This window comes from Macrobrachium rosenbergii, chromosome 51 (assembly GCF_040412425.1).
Source record: "Macrobrachium rosenbergii isolate ZJJX-2024 chromosome 51, ASM4041242v1, whole genome shotgun sequence".
Classification (NCBI taxonomy): domain Eukaryota; kingdom Metazoa; phylum Arthropoda; class Malacostraca; order Decapoda; family Palaemonidae; genus Macrobrachium; species Macrobrachium rosenbergii.
In genome coordinates, this window is record NC_089791.1 from 72,622,836 (window position 1) to 72,637,313 (window position 14,478).

Consider the following 14,478-nt stretch of genomic DNA (forward strand, 5'->3'; position numbering starts at 1 on the left):
AGAACCCAGTAGCCGACTCCCTCCCGAGGATGGAAATCGATGCAGTGCAGCTCGGGATTGACTACAAGGACCTCGCCCGTGAACAAGCTGCCGAGCCAGAGACTCCAGCTTACCGCACTGCCATCACACCGCTGAAGTGGAAGGACGTGCCCCTCGGCCCTGGAGGGCCAACACTGCTGAGCGACGTAAGCATTGGCCACCCCCACCCACTGGTGCCCGCCTCCTGTCGTCGACGTCATCCACGGACTGTCCCACCCCTCCGGAAGAACGATGGCCAGGCTGTTTGTCTGGCACGGCATACGGAAGGAAGCAACAGCCTGGGCAAGGCAGTGCATACATTGCCAGGCCAGCAAAGTAGGGCAGCACACTGAATCTGGGGTGGGCAATTTTCCCCAGCCGGGGAGACATTTCGGGCACGTCGACGTAGTGGTTCCTGTTTCCCCATCAGGAGGAACAAGATACTTTCTAACAGTCGTCGACCGCTCCACCAGGTGGCCCGAAGCTACACCCATGAAAGAAGCCACCTACAGTGTGTGCACAGAGGCCCTCCTCTCCAGCTGGATCAGCCACTTCGGTGTCCTGGACCATATACCTACGGACAGGGGCCCCGCTTTCCTGCCTGAGCTGTGGACCGCCCTGGCGCACCTGCTGGGGACCACTCACCACAGCACCACCGCCTACAACCCCGCAGCCAATGGAATGGTGGAAAGGTTCCACAGGTTCCCTCATGGCTTGTTGCACCTCCGAGACTTGGAAGTACCAGCTGCCCTGGGTCCTCCTCGGGCTGAGGACCGCCCCCAGAGCCAACGGCGACCCATCCGCAGTAGAAGAGGTCTTCAGGGAGATCCTCATAGTCCCGGGGGAACTCATCACAGAGGACCGGGACAACTTAACAATGCAGAGGCTCCGCGACAGGGTTGGGAAGTTCGCCCCTGCCAGCGGGCATATACCGACAGGACATCCCCCTTCATGCCTCCCGGTCTGTCCTCCGCCACCCACGTCTTCGTCAGGGACGATGCGGTATGTCCACCTTTAACCAGGCCCTACAGGGGGCCTTTCCTCATGCTTGAGAGGAACAAGAAGGCATTCCGGGTAGCTGTCCACGGGAAGGAAGACTGGGTATCGATAGACCGCCTAAAGGCCACATTTCTGGAGGAAGACGTCAGGGGGCACTTCCCAAAGCCCCCCGCAGGAGGTGGCGCCCCCACAGCCCGCCCTGTCCACAAGAAAATCTCGTGGGCGCCCCAGAAAGCCCTGGGACCAGGTAGGAGGGCAACCCAACATTCCCATCCACAGGGCACCGGAGAAGACGACACCCCCCCCTCCAGCTGGCATCAAGAAGGCAGAGCCCCCTCCGCCGCCCCAGCAGATGCCTGCTTTGATCAGACATTACCTACAACCCGGGGGGGGGGGAAGGTATTGTAAAGTCCCCACTCAACGGGTTCTCTATGATGAACATCCCGTTTTCTGCGGTGCCTTCACATGCGACCTAAGGTCGGACAAACACAATCTTATGATCATTATTGTGAATTGTATATTTTATTATCTGTTCATTTGCCCTTGTACCACATATATGTGACAGAGTATTTTTATGTCCAACCAGTTATTGTTAATCATCATGTTTTCTGTATGTGTTGTGTGAAGGTATTTCATCAGAAATTCCTCCAGGTGTTTGGTTATAAGGACTGTGTTTGGAACTCAGTCAGAGTTTGGTTATGACATCTTCAGTTTCTCCATGGCTGTAGAATAAGACTGTTTTTGGAAGATCAGACCAATGTTCTGCAGGATTTCAGACAAACTCCATAGTGGTTTTTCTTGTATTTCGTATAAAGACTTATTTACAAAAGAATACAATTGGTCTGCATAGGATGATCTCCCATGTCGATCTAATCTCTAAGCTGTCACACTTTTACATAGCAAGACTAAGATGCACACATACGAACAAACATATGACCTCGTTCCCAAGAACTTCCCACGGCTACGTGACATTTGCCTCCAGCTCTGAGCAAAAGGAGAACGCTGAGTTTATGCAAACGGATGCTAATGTATGATGACGCACTGTCTTAAAGCACTACACAGGTACTTATTGATGACGTTTGCGTCTGGTTTGACCAAACGGAGATTTCACAATAGCCTTCCTTTCATGATCGATACAGATATACAAATTGGGAATTATCTTAGATTTACTAAGAAACGTAGTTTCTTTAAATGTGGCATAAATGAAATATGACATTTGCTCGGCCACGTAAAAACACAATAGGAACGAAATCATCAAAACAGGCATTCACTAGCTAAGCATAAATCCTCAGAAAGCAAAAGAAAATATACGCTTCCAAATATCATTATACTCAAAATGTGAATGAGATATATAGTAATTACTGAAGACAGCAAATACTGAAATATGTTGCATATTTGTGAACATAAGTCTTACTAAAATGTAGCAAAGTGAGAAAAAAAGGTGTTATATAACTCAAATATTGATTATACTGACAATGCTAATGATTAACATATAAATCATATATAGATAATGCAATCCGGATAAATCAAATAAAATAATGCAATTCAGAAATGATAATGCAATTCGTATACGAAGTAAAAACATTTGTGCACAGATTATATGAATACACTTGCAATGATAGAGATTGAAATCAATGCTTAAAAAATGTATCCAAAGGTAATAACCATATGGTAGGTTTATATAAACAAACAGTTATCCTGATAGATTAATCAGTATGGACAACCAAAATGCAAAATGTTGAATGAACAACATGCTACTACACGCAATTGATACATACATATGTAGTATAGGTTATTAAAGAAATAAATGTAGATAAATGATAACACCAGAAATGTTCAGCTCTTCCTCACATACATTACCACCAAAAATAGAACCTTTTCAGTCTTTCTCTGTGTACTCGAGCTTTAATGAAAAAATGGCCAGTAATTTCATTACTGAACTCGGAACATATAATTGCGCCAGTCCAACGTTGACCTTTGAGAAACAGTAGATTTCGCAATGGTCTCCTTCATCTCTCGTGCTTTTTTCCAAAACATTACGCTGACGATTACGCCTACGGCTCCCAGGAACATACCAACGGCAATTAATGTGTAGAGGAGAAGAAAATCATGGTGATCAGAAGAATGGCTCGCAGGAGACAGCAAGTCTAATGATGCAATAGCGTTTTCGATGGGCCTGCTGTAGGGAATTGTTAGACCTTGCAGCCTAGTGTTTCCCCCACGATGTGTTGATGAAGAAGTTGCGGCCTCTGATGATGGATGTGCTAGCTCGGATGAAGAGTGACGACGTTGTTGCAGTGCAGCCATCATTAACGACGAACATGTGTCCTGTTGTCCTAGTACCATCTGGGCAAGTGACGATGTATGGTTCTGCAGAGAAGACGAATGACGTGCCATTCACGAGCCTGTGACGAAACTGATTGTCACGATACCGTACTAAACCAGCCAAACAATGTTCATGTGTATGGGGAGAGGTTCTGTTAAGTACCAAGTCCAATTCGCATGAATTCAATGACGTAATGTTTAAGAATTCAAACAAATCGATCCTGCACACTACATTATTCATAACATCATGGCAATCATTTAACAGTGCTTGGTCTCGGACTACCGTAAAAGCTTCCTTATTGGCGGAAACCAATACTAGAGCTGACAGATTATTAATAATAGGTGTCGAGACGTTAGATACATACGTGGGAAAAGGCGAAATTTTATACGTTTTCCACGCGTCTGATGGGTTGAAAGGAATGTCGATTACGATCTTATCAAGGTCAACTTTAACTGTAATCAAGCTGTAATAAAATTCAACTTTATGGAAATCTACTACTGGAACATAGCGCATTTTATCGTGAGCATTATTGATAATCTGAGTAAGATCTTTAATCGGTAACAAATGAGGAGACAACACGCCTTTAGCAGCAAGTGTTATAGCTTCCACGTAATCTTTTGATTTTTCGATAAAGCTTGAAACTCTCGAGTATACATGATTAATTTTAGCGTGATAATACATCAAAGTTGCTAACAAAACTTGAGTGTCATGAACCTGATTGAAACGTCGTGACTGTTCATTTACTTTACTGATTACGCTGTTCAAAGCTTGAATTTGTTTGTTTAGTTCTCCTGCTAATACCTCTTGTTGATGTTCCAGATTTTCGATTTTAACCCCGTGATCGCGAAGTTTTAAACGATTTGAAATCCCTAACCCAAGACCTGCTACGGAACCAACCAAATTTAATGCCGCTAGAACAAGTGGGTTACGCCTTTCTGTAACGTCATGAGGTATTGACCACATTAGCAAATCACGAGCCAAGATTTCAGCTTCGCTTGTTTTATTTCTTAATTCCCAGAAAAGCATATTAATTGTGTCACTGACTTGATTCGGCGACGTTGGATCACTGCTAGCTAAGAATGATTTATGCAAGTCTGCCAGAGATTGATAAAAAGAGTCAATTCTGATTTCAAAGTTATGACTTCATTTTCGCTAGTAAAAATGGCGTTCATATTGACTTCTAAAACTATATTACTGCTAGTTAGAAAGAAATTATTCATTTCCTCTACTATAGAACCATGATGTAAAGTTATTTCAGAACTCTTCCCAGCTACGATAAACATTGAGAGGAATAGTGCATGGTATAATTTGACAAGCTTCATGTTGGAGCCTGTAAAGAAAATAACTTGTAAATAATGAAATAAAAACATCGCATCATCCAAATGATGTAAAAATTCACACAATAATTAACTTTTTCATAACAAACCATTGTCTTAAGCTCTCACATGAGAGATAGATACTGTTCGAACATCGGTTGAATCGGACTGATTCCGAATTTTAAGTCGGTTACCTATTAAAACTTCTATAACTATGAAAGGACCTTCAAACTTAGGCAACAATTTCCAATTCAGCCCTTTTCTAACATAGACTTGTACATATACTATATCTCCTTCTTGGTAAGGCTTTGTGACCTTAGCTTTTTTATCATGTGCATTCTTCATTAACACTTGAGCCTGTAAGAGGTTTTGATAAAGTGTTTGATATCTACTTCGGCTAACATCTATTATATCCTTCAACGGATCTGATAAACTAGATGTCGGGGATAATATGTGAAAAGGTGACCTAGCAGGTATCCCATATACAGCTTCATGGGGAGACATACGGATTGAAGTATGATAATTGTTATTTAGGGTACTGGACACGGTGGGTATTGCGATGTCCCAGTTTGGGTCCATACCGCCTATGTTTACACGCAGTATGTCTAGCACCTTTCTATTAACCCGTTCTACCAATCCATTAGATTCAGGATGGTATATCATCGTATTGACTTTCTTTATTTGCAGAATTTCGCACAATGAGTTAAGGAAGTGATTATTGAATTCTCCACCTGAGTCAGAGATTATTATATTTGGAATTCCATGTCTGCATATATAGCACTCGTAAAACTTCCTAGCGCACTCAATGGCTGTTTTACTTTTTAGTGGTATTAATTCAGTATACCGTGTAAGGGCGTCAATGATAACCAAGAGGTTTTTATTCCCCCGGTCTGTCTCGTAAAAACCTGTCAATAAATCAAGGTGTACCCTTTCAAAAGGTTTGCTAGGAACGGGATAAGTTCCGAGACCTACAGGATTCTTAGTATGGCCCTTGTGACGGAAACATATATCACAGTTTTTAATATATGTCTTAATATCTTTTAACATAGTAGACCAGTAAAATAATGACTTGGCCTTTTGAGAGGTTATTTCGAACCCAGGATGACCATGCAGAGGATGGTTGTGAAGCCATTTCAGAACGATTGGGATTAATGTGATAGGTACAACCACCTGGTCGTTAGTTAACTGTGTTGAACTCCTGGTTCTCCTAGCCACGGATCGGCATAGAATGTTATCCTTAATCAAGAAATATTGATTCGTATATTTCACATATTCCTTATCATCTGGATTCCTATTTAATGCATCTATTATTACTCTTAATTTCTGATCTTTCATTTGTTCTTGTCGTACTGAATCTAGATTCTATTCTATATCTGTAATATTCTCTGTTGCTTGGGCTAACGATTGACCATTTTCGATAGCAATTTTCATAGCTTGCGAAGGAATTGGAATTTCTTCTAGATCAGCGAAAGGTATTGAGTGTGTTGGTACTGGGTTACGAGATAGCGCATCTGCGATTACGTTTGCTTTACCGGGTAAGTATCCAATTTTAGCTCCAAAGTCCTGGATAATCATGTGCCACCGAGTTCTTTTAGGACTATGATTGAAACCTTTAAAAAAAGTCAGTAAGGGGGCTTGTGATCAGTTAGAACCTTGACACTATACCCATAGATTATATATTTAAAATGTACCAACGAATTAGCAATGGCGAGGCATTCCTTATCTATTACTGCATATTTCTTCTCTGACATTTTTAATTTGCGAGAATAAAAGCAATGGGGAAAAACTTATTGTCATGCCACTGGAGTAACACACCTCCTACTCCTTGATCTGATGCGTCGGTTGCAATAATAAACTCTTTAGTAAAATCGGGAAACTTTAAAATAGGAGCAGAACTGATTTTTTCTTTCAAGGTATCAAAAGCAATTTGATGTTGGGATTCCCATTTGAAAGTTACGTCCTTCCTTATGAGATCAGTTAAAGGAGCTGCTATTACTGAATAATCTCGGATAAACCGACGATAATAACCCGAAACCCCGAGAAATTGCTGTATGGCTTTAACATTAGTAGGAACGGGAAATTTACTAATAGCAGAGATTTTATCATGGACTACTTTAAGACCTTGCCGAGATACCATGAAACCCAAATAGACTAATTCGTCTTTAAAAAACTCACATTTAGAAATTTTTACTTTTAGATGATGTTCTCTTAACCTTTGAAGGACTATTTCTAGTTTACTTAAATGCTCCTCCAAGGTGTTGGAAAATATAACTAAATCATCCATATAAGCATGGAGAATATTCCTAGTAAATCTCCGAACACTATATTGATCATTCTAGTGAACGTAATAGGAGCACAACGTAGCCCAAATGGCATACGTAGGAATTCATAGTGACCTCTAGCTGTACTAAAAGCAGTGTACTGGGTACTATCCTTAGCTAAGGGTATCTGGTGAAAGCCTTTAAGTAAGTCCAAGGAAGTAAAAATTTATTCTGTCCTAATAGAGACAAAATATCATCTGTGCAAGGTACTGGGAAACGATCAGGGATAGTTTGGTCGTTAAGCTTATGAAAGTCAACACAAATCCTCCAGGTTTTGTCCTTTTTGGTACTACTATCAAGGGAAAATTATAAGGGCTGTTAGATTTCTTAATAACCCCTCTTTTAACATTTTATCTACCTCAACATTGATTTCATTCAGAAATTTGGCCGGTAGACGATATGAAGGCACGTAAATGACCTGGTCCTTATCCTTTAAACGAATTTGATGTTCGATGACTTCCGTTTTGCCTAAAGCTCCAGTACTAGTAGAAAAAACATCACTATATTTGGATAAAAGATCAAAAAATTTCTTGCTTATATCCCTGTCTAAGATGTCTGCTTCGATTTCGCCTTTAATTACCTTTAAAAGAGATTCGTCTGTTGCTGATTCAGTGGAGTTAATTTCAGCAACTGTAAGGATTCGATGTTTATATGCTTCGATATTGACAATATGTTGATTTTCATGTACTGTTAAAGCAGCATTTAAGTGATTAAAAACTTCAATGTTAACCCGATGATCAGAATTTACTGTGTATAATGCTTGCGTGACTGAAAGCCCATTTATCTTTAAAGTATCAGGAAGAATTAAAACCTCTGAGCCTGGCAATTTTCTTTTAACCTTGACCGTGAGATACGATGGTGTGTTTGGCTCAATGGTCTGTGCGAACGCAGCAAGGACGGGTGCCTGAGAGTTATGTTGGGTTGCTGTAACAATATCATCGCTTATGAGACAAGTGACTGGCTCTTCGATATACGTTATCTTCTTACTCTCTGTCTCCTTCTGATCCAAAACAGATTTCAATGTGTGTGAAGACCGATAGAATTTCCCTTTATAAACACTCCGTGTTTTGCGGGTGTTAAAATTACGTTATGTAATGACATTGATGGATATCCCATAATAACTACTGGGTACATATTAATATTGCCAACTATGATAAAGGTATCCGTAAAAGTACGTTGCCCCAACCTGTATTGTATCTGAGATGTACCAATTACATCTAATTCATTATTGCCTATTCTGACAAACGAACATCAGAGCGTTCGATGGGAAATCTTGAAAATAAAAGGTGATGGGTACGTAAATCCATTATATTACGTGGACTACCTGAATCAAAAAACAAGGTGAAATGCTTGTGTTCTAAGCTAACTGCATGCAAAGTGGGTCTAACTTCTTCTGAGCCAATAATAGCGTGTATTTTGCAAAAATCTACGGGACCGTGCTCTGCATGTTTGGGAGACACTATCTCGATTTCTGGAAAATTCTTGTCTTCACACATATCTTGGAGAACATTGAACTTATTTTCTGATTCAAAAGTGATGATAACCCAATATCACTCTCCTCCCCTTTAAGCTGGCTATGTGGTGTTTGTCTGCCCGCCGGCATTCGGAAAATTCACTGACGCGTTATTGTTTGGAACTGCTGAGCCTGAAGTTGGCTTTCCTGAGGAACGATTTGAATGTACTTGTTTCTGACCTGCATTACTGTTCTGCTTGTAATGTTTGTTCTTTCCCCATGGTACTGTTGCTTTTTAGCGTCATTACTAGTGTTTTGAATGTTTGTGTTACTGTTTAAATTCTTCTTTCTTGCATTGCAATGACTATACTTATGATGCGTACTGTTATGGATTGAACAATAGCGGGACCTACACTCATTTATCACATGACCAGGTTTTTGCAATTGTAACAAATGACTGCTGATGGATTATTAGTGACTAAGTTAACCTGTTGCGGTGATGTAGACGCATGATTTTTGTTTTCTTGCTTTGTAAAATCCTGAATCAGAGAAGGATCGAGATCTGTACACTTGGACAAGTGTTTCCGAACTTGCCTATAGATATCTAATTCTGAGCTATCTGATTGTAATTTTTCATCAAAACACTTAACCAAAGGTTCAGGTAACATTGCTGTTACAAGTGTTAAATAGAATAACCTGCAGACAGATTTGGAACTGATATGCAGATTACCATTGACCCAACTTGAGCCATCAATCTGTCCTTTATACTCTTCGAGCCTATCTCCTATCAGAGCTGCCCTATCTGCTATACTTAGATTAGTCATAGATGTGAGTCTTATGATGTTGCGTAAAGCAAGAACTTCATCCAATGCATCCTCACTCCCATAAATGGAACGCAGATTGGCTTTGAAACCATCCCAAGTGTTTGTTTCTTTAAAAGATATTCCCCGCAAGTATGCACCTGCATCTCCCTTAGCAAAATCTATGAAACTCTTTGCCTCTTGCAATTGTAAAGCCGGATCGGTAATGGATTTTGCCGTGAGGTGTACGTCTATAGACGAAATCCAAGATTCGACACCCTGCGTCAAAAATCCATTGACACGACCTGCGAATGGTACAATTGGCGATCTAGCATTAACTACCGTAAGTACAGGATTCTGTGGGGAAGTGATGGGGTCACTCCCACTTGGGGTTGGAGGAGTCATTTTCCTACTAAGTTTCCTATCTGCACGCCTACTCTCTAAGTGATCTTGAAACCTATATGAATAAACACGGCCGCTACGTAACCTCATAAATCTAAACCAGGAACGCAAGTAAATAACAACCGAGATTCATATAACCGCTAAAAAATAACATCACTTATGAAAAATGCATCATAAAATACAATAATGAAAGGTAATAAATGCACTTTCCTGAAAAAGAACAGAGTTAACAATGTGTCAGGCGTAAAAAATAAAAGGACACAAAAGTATGAAAAAAAAAATGAGGTATCAGGAACCGCTACGTCTGCAAGGCAAAGGTATTAATCTACGGCACTGCTCACCTTATATCAGCAACCTGCCACTCGAGACCCGAACACTGTAAATGAATATACCAACTGTTATAAATAATGGCTGTACTTAGCTTTTTATTGGATTCTGGTAAGTAGGTCGACGAGGTTCCTCTGCTGTCCAACTTCCGTCTGGCTAGATACACGTCATCGAAGGATGTTATCGTGGATGTTGAACTTCTTATGTTGATGAATGTTGATTGCAGAAACCCTCAGGGAACAACGTGGAGTGTTGATGTGCAATGTTGCGTAGATTTGTGTAGATTTCTTCTCTCTCTGCCATGCGTTGGGGTAGATGTGTTGTGAAGGTCAGATGTTTTCCTCGCTTTTTCGTTGTTGATTGTTTTTCTTTCCGTCTGCTTGTAACCATTGTTTATGAAGATGACAATTGTCTATGGTTTTTTGGGCATCTCGCCGTATCGGAGCTTCCGTTTACCAATGTAGACGCCATGTAGAGGTGCTGCCAGAAAGCTCTGTTGTGACCGCTGTTGTGTGTGCTGCCACCACTGTTGTGTGAAGGTATTTCATCAGAAATTCCTCCAGGTGTTTGGTTATAAGGACTGTGTTTGGAACTCAGTCAGAGTTTGGTTATGACATCTTCAGTTTCTCCATGGCTGTAGAATAAGACTGTTTTTGGAAGATCAGACCAATGTTCTGCAGGATTTCAGACAAACTCCATAGTGGTTTTTCTTGTATTTCGTATAAAGACTTATTTACAAAAGAATACAATTGGTCTGCATAGGATGATCTCCCATGTCGATCTAATCTCTAAGCTGTCACACTTTTACATAGCAAGACTAAGATGCACACATACGAACAAACATATGACCTCGTTCCCAAGAACTTCCCACGGCTACGTGACATTTGCCTCAGCTCTGAGCAAAAGGAGAACGCTGAGTTTATGCAAACGGATGCTAATGTATGATGACGCACTGTCTTAAAGCACTACACAGGTACTTATTGATGACGTTTGCGTCTGGTTTGACCAAACGGAGATTTCACAATAGCCTTCCTTTCATGATCGATACAGATATACAAATTGGGAATTATCTTAGATTTACTAAGAAACGTAGTTTCTTTAAATGTGGCATAAATGAAATATGACATATGTACCTGTCTTGTTTTGTGTAGAGAAATAGTTTGACCTCAGGTCACCTGTAAATTTTCATTACTTCACGGTCTCTGCGTATACGCAGACGTCCGCATCGCCGCTTTATAAGCGGGTCGCTTCATCTATAAACCAGCAGTACTTTCTTCCTGCTCATTATTTCGCACCTCTCTCACAATGGTATCTGACCTGTTTGTAGGGGAAAATAGAGAAAGGGAGTAGGCTTACGCTACGGCTTTCTATGGACATATGCTATTTCGTAGTAATGCACACTATTGTGCATTGTATAAAAGCAATATACTGGTCATTACTAGGTCATGAACAGGAATCAAACTGACATAGTCCCTATTTACAGGGACACAGTATCAGTTTCATTCATTAAATTATTTCAAGAGCTAATGTACCCTTAAGGAAACCTACGGTATTGTTGTTTTGGTGATCTAGGTTAGCCTACTGTAACCAAATATAGTTACTTGACAAACTTATCTTGTCAGTAGGTAATCTGAATAAGGTTGTTTTTCAAGGTGTACTTGATAAGCTGTAGTAAAAAATTGCCTTTTTGAGTGGATTTCGTTTTGATAACCTTCCAGATGTCCATACCTGATTGGTGCTTGTCATTCATTGTGTACAAATATATAAAAAGATTTTTATTGAATATTTTTTGCTTCTGATTTTTACTTTTCATACATTGTGTACAAATAAAACACTGATTATTTCATTTATATTTAATATTTTTAGCAAACCCTTCGTACTTGTGATTCATTATGTACAAAGAATTAAAATGAGTATTTCATTAATATTTAATATTTTTAGCAACTATAGGACTACAGACTACCTATTTACGGAGTTACAGTAGACTTTTTACTGAACTGAGCTAGAGCAGAATTGATGCATAATTTATTAGAACTGCGATATGCTTTAAAATAAATATGGATGACACTTTTTTCCAAACTCTCTTTCAGCAGAAAATTTTATACAAATATTCAACATGTATTAATTAAAACCAGGGATAACGGTAGTATACGAGTATGCCGCTATTTTCATACAAGCTCACACTCAATAGCCAAATGTATGCCTTAAATTAAGTGCATAAATTTGTCATCAAAACTGTATCCTCCACATTTCATAAGGCAGTTATTATTTTAGTAATGTACATAATACCTTACTATAGCTTGAAACAACAGGCAGTAACGCCTGAAAAACGTTCCATGCTCGAGTGGTAAACATTAAGATTAGCAAAATCCTTACACACACACACACACACATATATATATATATATATATATATGTGTGTGTGTGTATATATATAAATATATATATATATATATATATATATATATATATATATATATATATATATATATATATATATATATATATATATATATATATATATATACATGATGAGAGTTCATTTTTGACAGGTGTGGTTGTAATGAGATAAATGAGAACTCAGTACTGGAACATGAGTTTATTCCAACTTTTCGACTGCAGAGGTCTTCCTCAGGGAACTGACAAAGTACAGGTTGTAGCAAGTATATAGCCTATACAAAATCATATTCCCTAGGGCTGCGCTAATGTTTTAATCTCCTTACCCTACCTGACACTTGCAGCCCTAGGGAATATGATTTTGTATATGTACTTGCTATAACCTGTAATTTGTCAGTTCCCTGAAGGAGACCTCAGCGGTCGAAACGTTGGAATAAACTCATGTTCCAGGACTGAGTTCTCATTTATCTCCATATAATATATATATATATATATATATATATATATATATATATATATATATATATATATATATATTAAAATACATACAGTACTGTACAGTATAGATCCTTGGGGTTAAACTGGACTTAATACTGAGCTGAGACTTAAATTTATACAATAATGAAAGCCAAATAAAAACAAACTGCATTGAAATAATATATAGGTAAATGTTCAGAGTTTTTTTGTATATATTTTTAACTTACAAGAAGTAGGCTACTTTAGGGATGAGAAAAAAAGTATATTGCACAGTCCAGCACATAACACTACATCCTGTCAGCATTTTAGCAGCAATTTACTTCAGTTGCCCTCTAGCTCAGTGACCACTGCCATGCGACTTAACATTTGCAACATTTTCTTTCACCACCAACTGGGTACAATTTATAAGAATTAAAACACTGCTTATTTTTTCACAAAAATGTCTTTCCACTGCTTGAATTCTTCTCTGCACTTGACATTGGTTCTAAGTTTTACAGTCTTGTTCATATTTAATGTCAACATTTTTAAAGCCTCACTTTCAAAGTCCAAGATTAAATTAATCTTGATGGGAGTCGAAGTGCCGCGAAGTTCTTGGCCTCCTGTCTGTATTCGATAGTGCTAATTACAGGTCATATACTATCATTTTTACCATACCATCATTGTTACCATCTTGTATATTGTTTGATTTATCCCATGAGTTATTGCAACTCGTTATAAATGGAATTAAACATGCATTTTCAAGTATATAATTTAGAAACTCGCGTAAAAAATATTATTTATGCAGTAAATATCGACTTTGCGAGCAGTAATTAACAGGCACTGACCATTATTACCAAGGAGAAGCCAATAACGCATAATATATTTCACGGTGTATCTCATTTGAAGAATATATTGTTGTTAAATTAATGTTGCATTATGTTTAGATATATCTGACTAAATGTATAAGTCATACAAGCCATAAACTGTAACATTGGGAAGTTTTTCTTCGGCATCGTGACGCGGTAATGGATATGGGACTGAGGAGCTAAAAGGCGTGGCTTATGAAGTCATGATCAGCCATGGTCTACCCTGTCTACATGGAGCTTACTTTAGTCAGTGGGTATTTAATTTCGAATGGACACAAAAAGGAGATGGTGGTGAACAATTTTAACATTTTCTCTCGTATGATATGAAACAATTTAGCAATTTTACTGAGGAACACCAGAGTCCAAAAAGCTTTTGTGTAATACCGGTTGAGTGCGAATGGCCACCGGATCATTGGTAACTGCCTAGTAGTATGAAGCGGCGTGCTAAAATGCAGAAAGAATATCCAATACAGTACGATGGCATTTCCTTGTACAAAATTCCTAACCTTGTAAGTATAAGCATTTCATAATATGAAAAATGTGGCCAGTCATAGTAGGCTATATTTGAAAATTTTGTGGTACGTTTGAAGTACACATTCTTCAAAATGTTTGGTTTGTAGCAGACAGGAATTATTTTCACTTTATCATGTTATTCCTTAGCATCCTTACCTCAGTGACATTCAAGTTTGTAAGATAGATGTATAAGGGGAGATTCAGAGAACTACTTCTATAGGAAAGAAGGTATTCGATGTTTTGTTTATTCGGTTATTATACCACATCAGAATATATTGGTGTGC

General features: G+C 39.0%; 1 protein-coding gene across 1 annotated transcript in view; it reads left to right on the plus strand.

The window, feature by feature from the left end:
• Window positions 1-14,478, plus strand: part of LOC136833487 (uncharacterized) — a 269,844-nt gene that overhangs the window by 216,270 nt on the left and 39,096 nt on the right. The gene's annotated exons all lie outside the window — the stretch shown is intronic.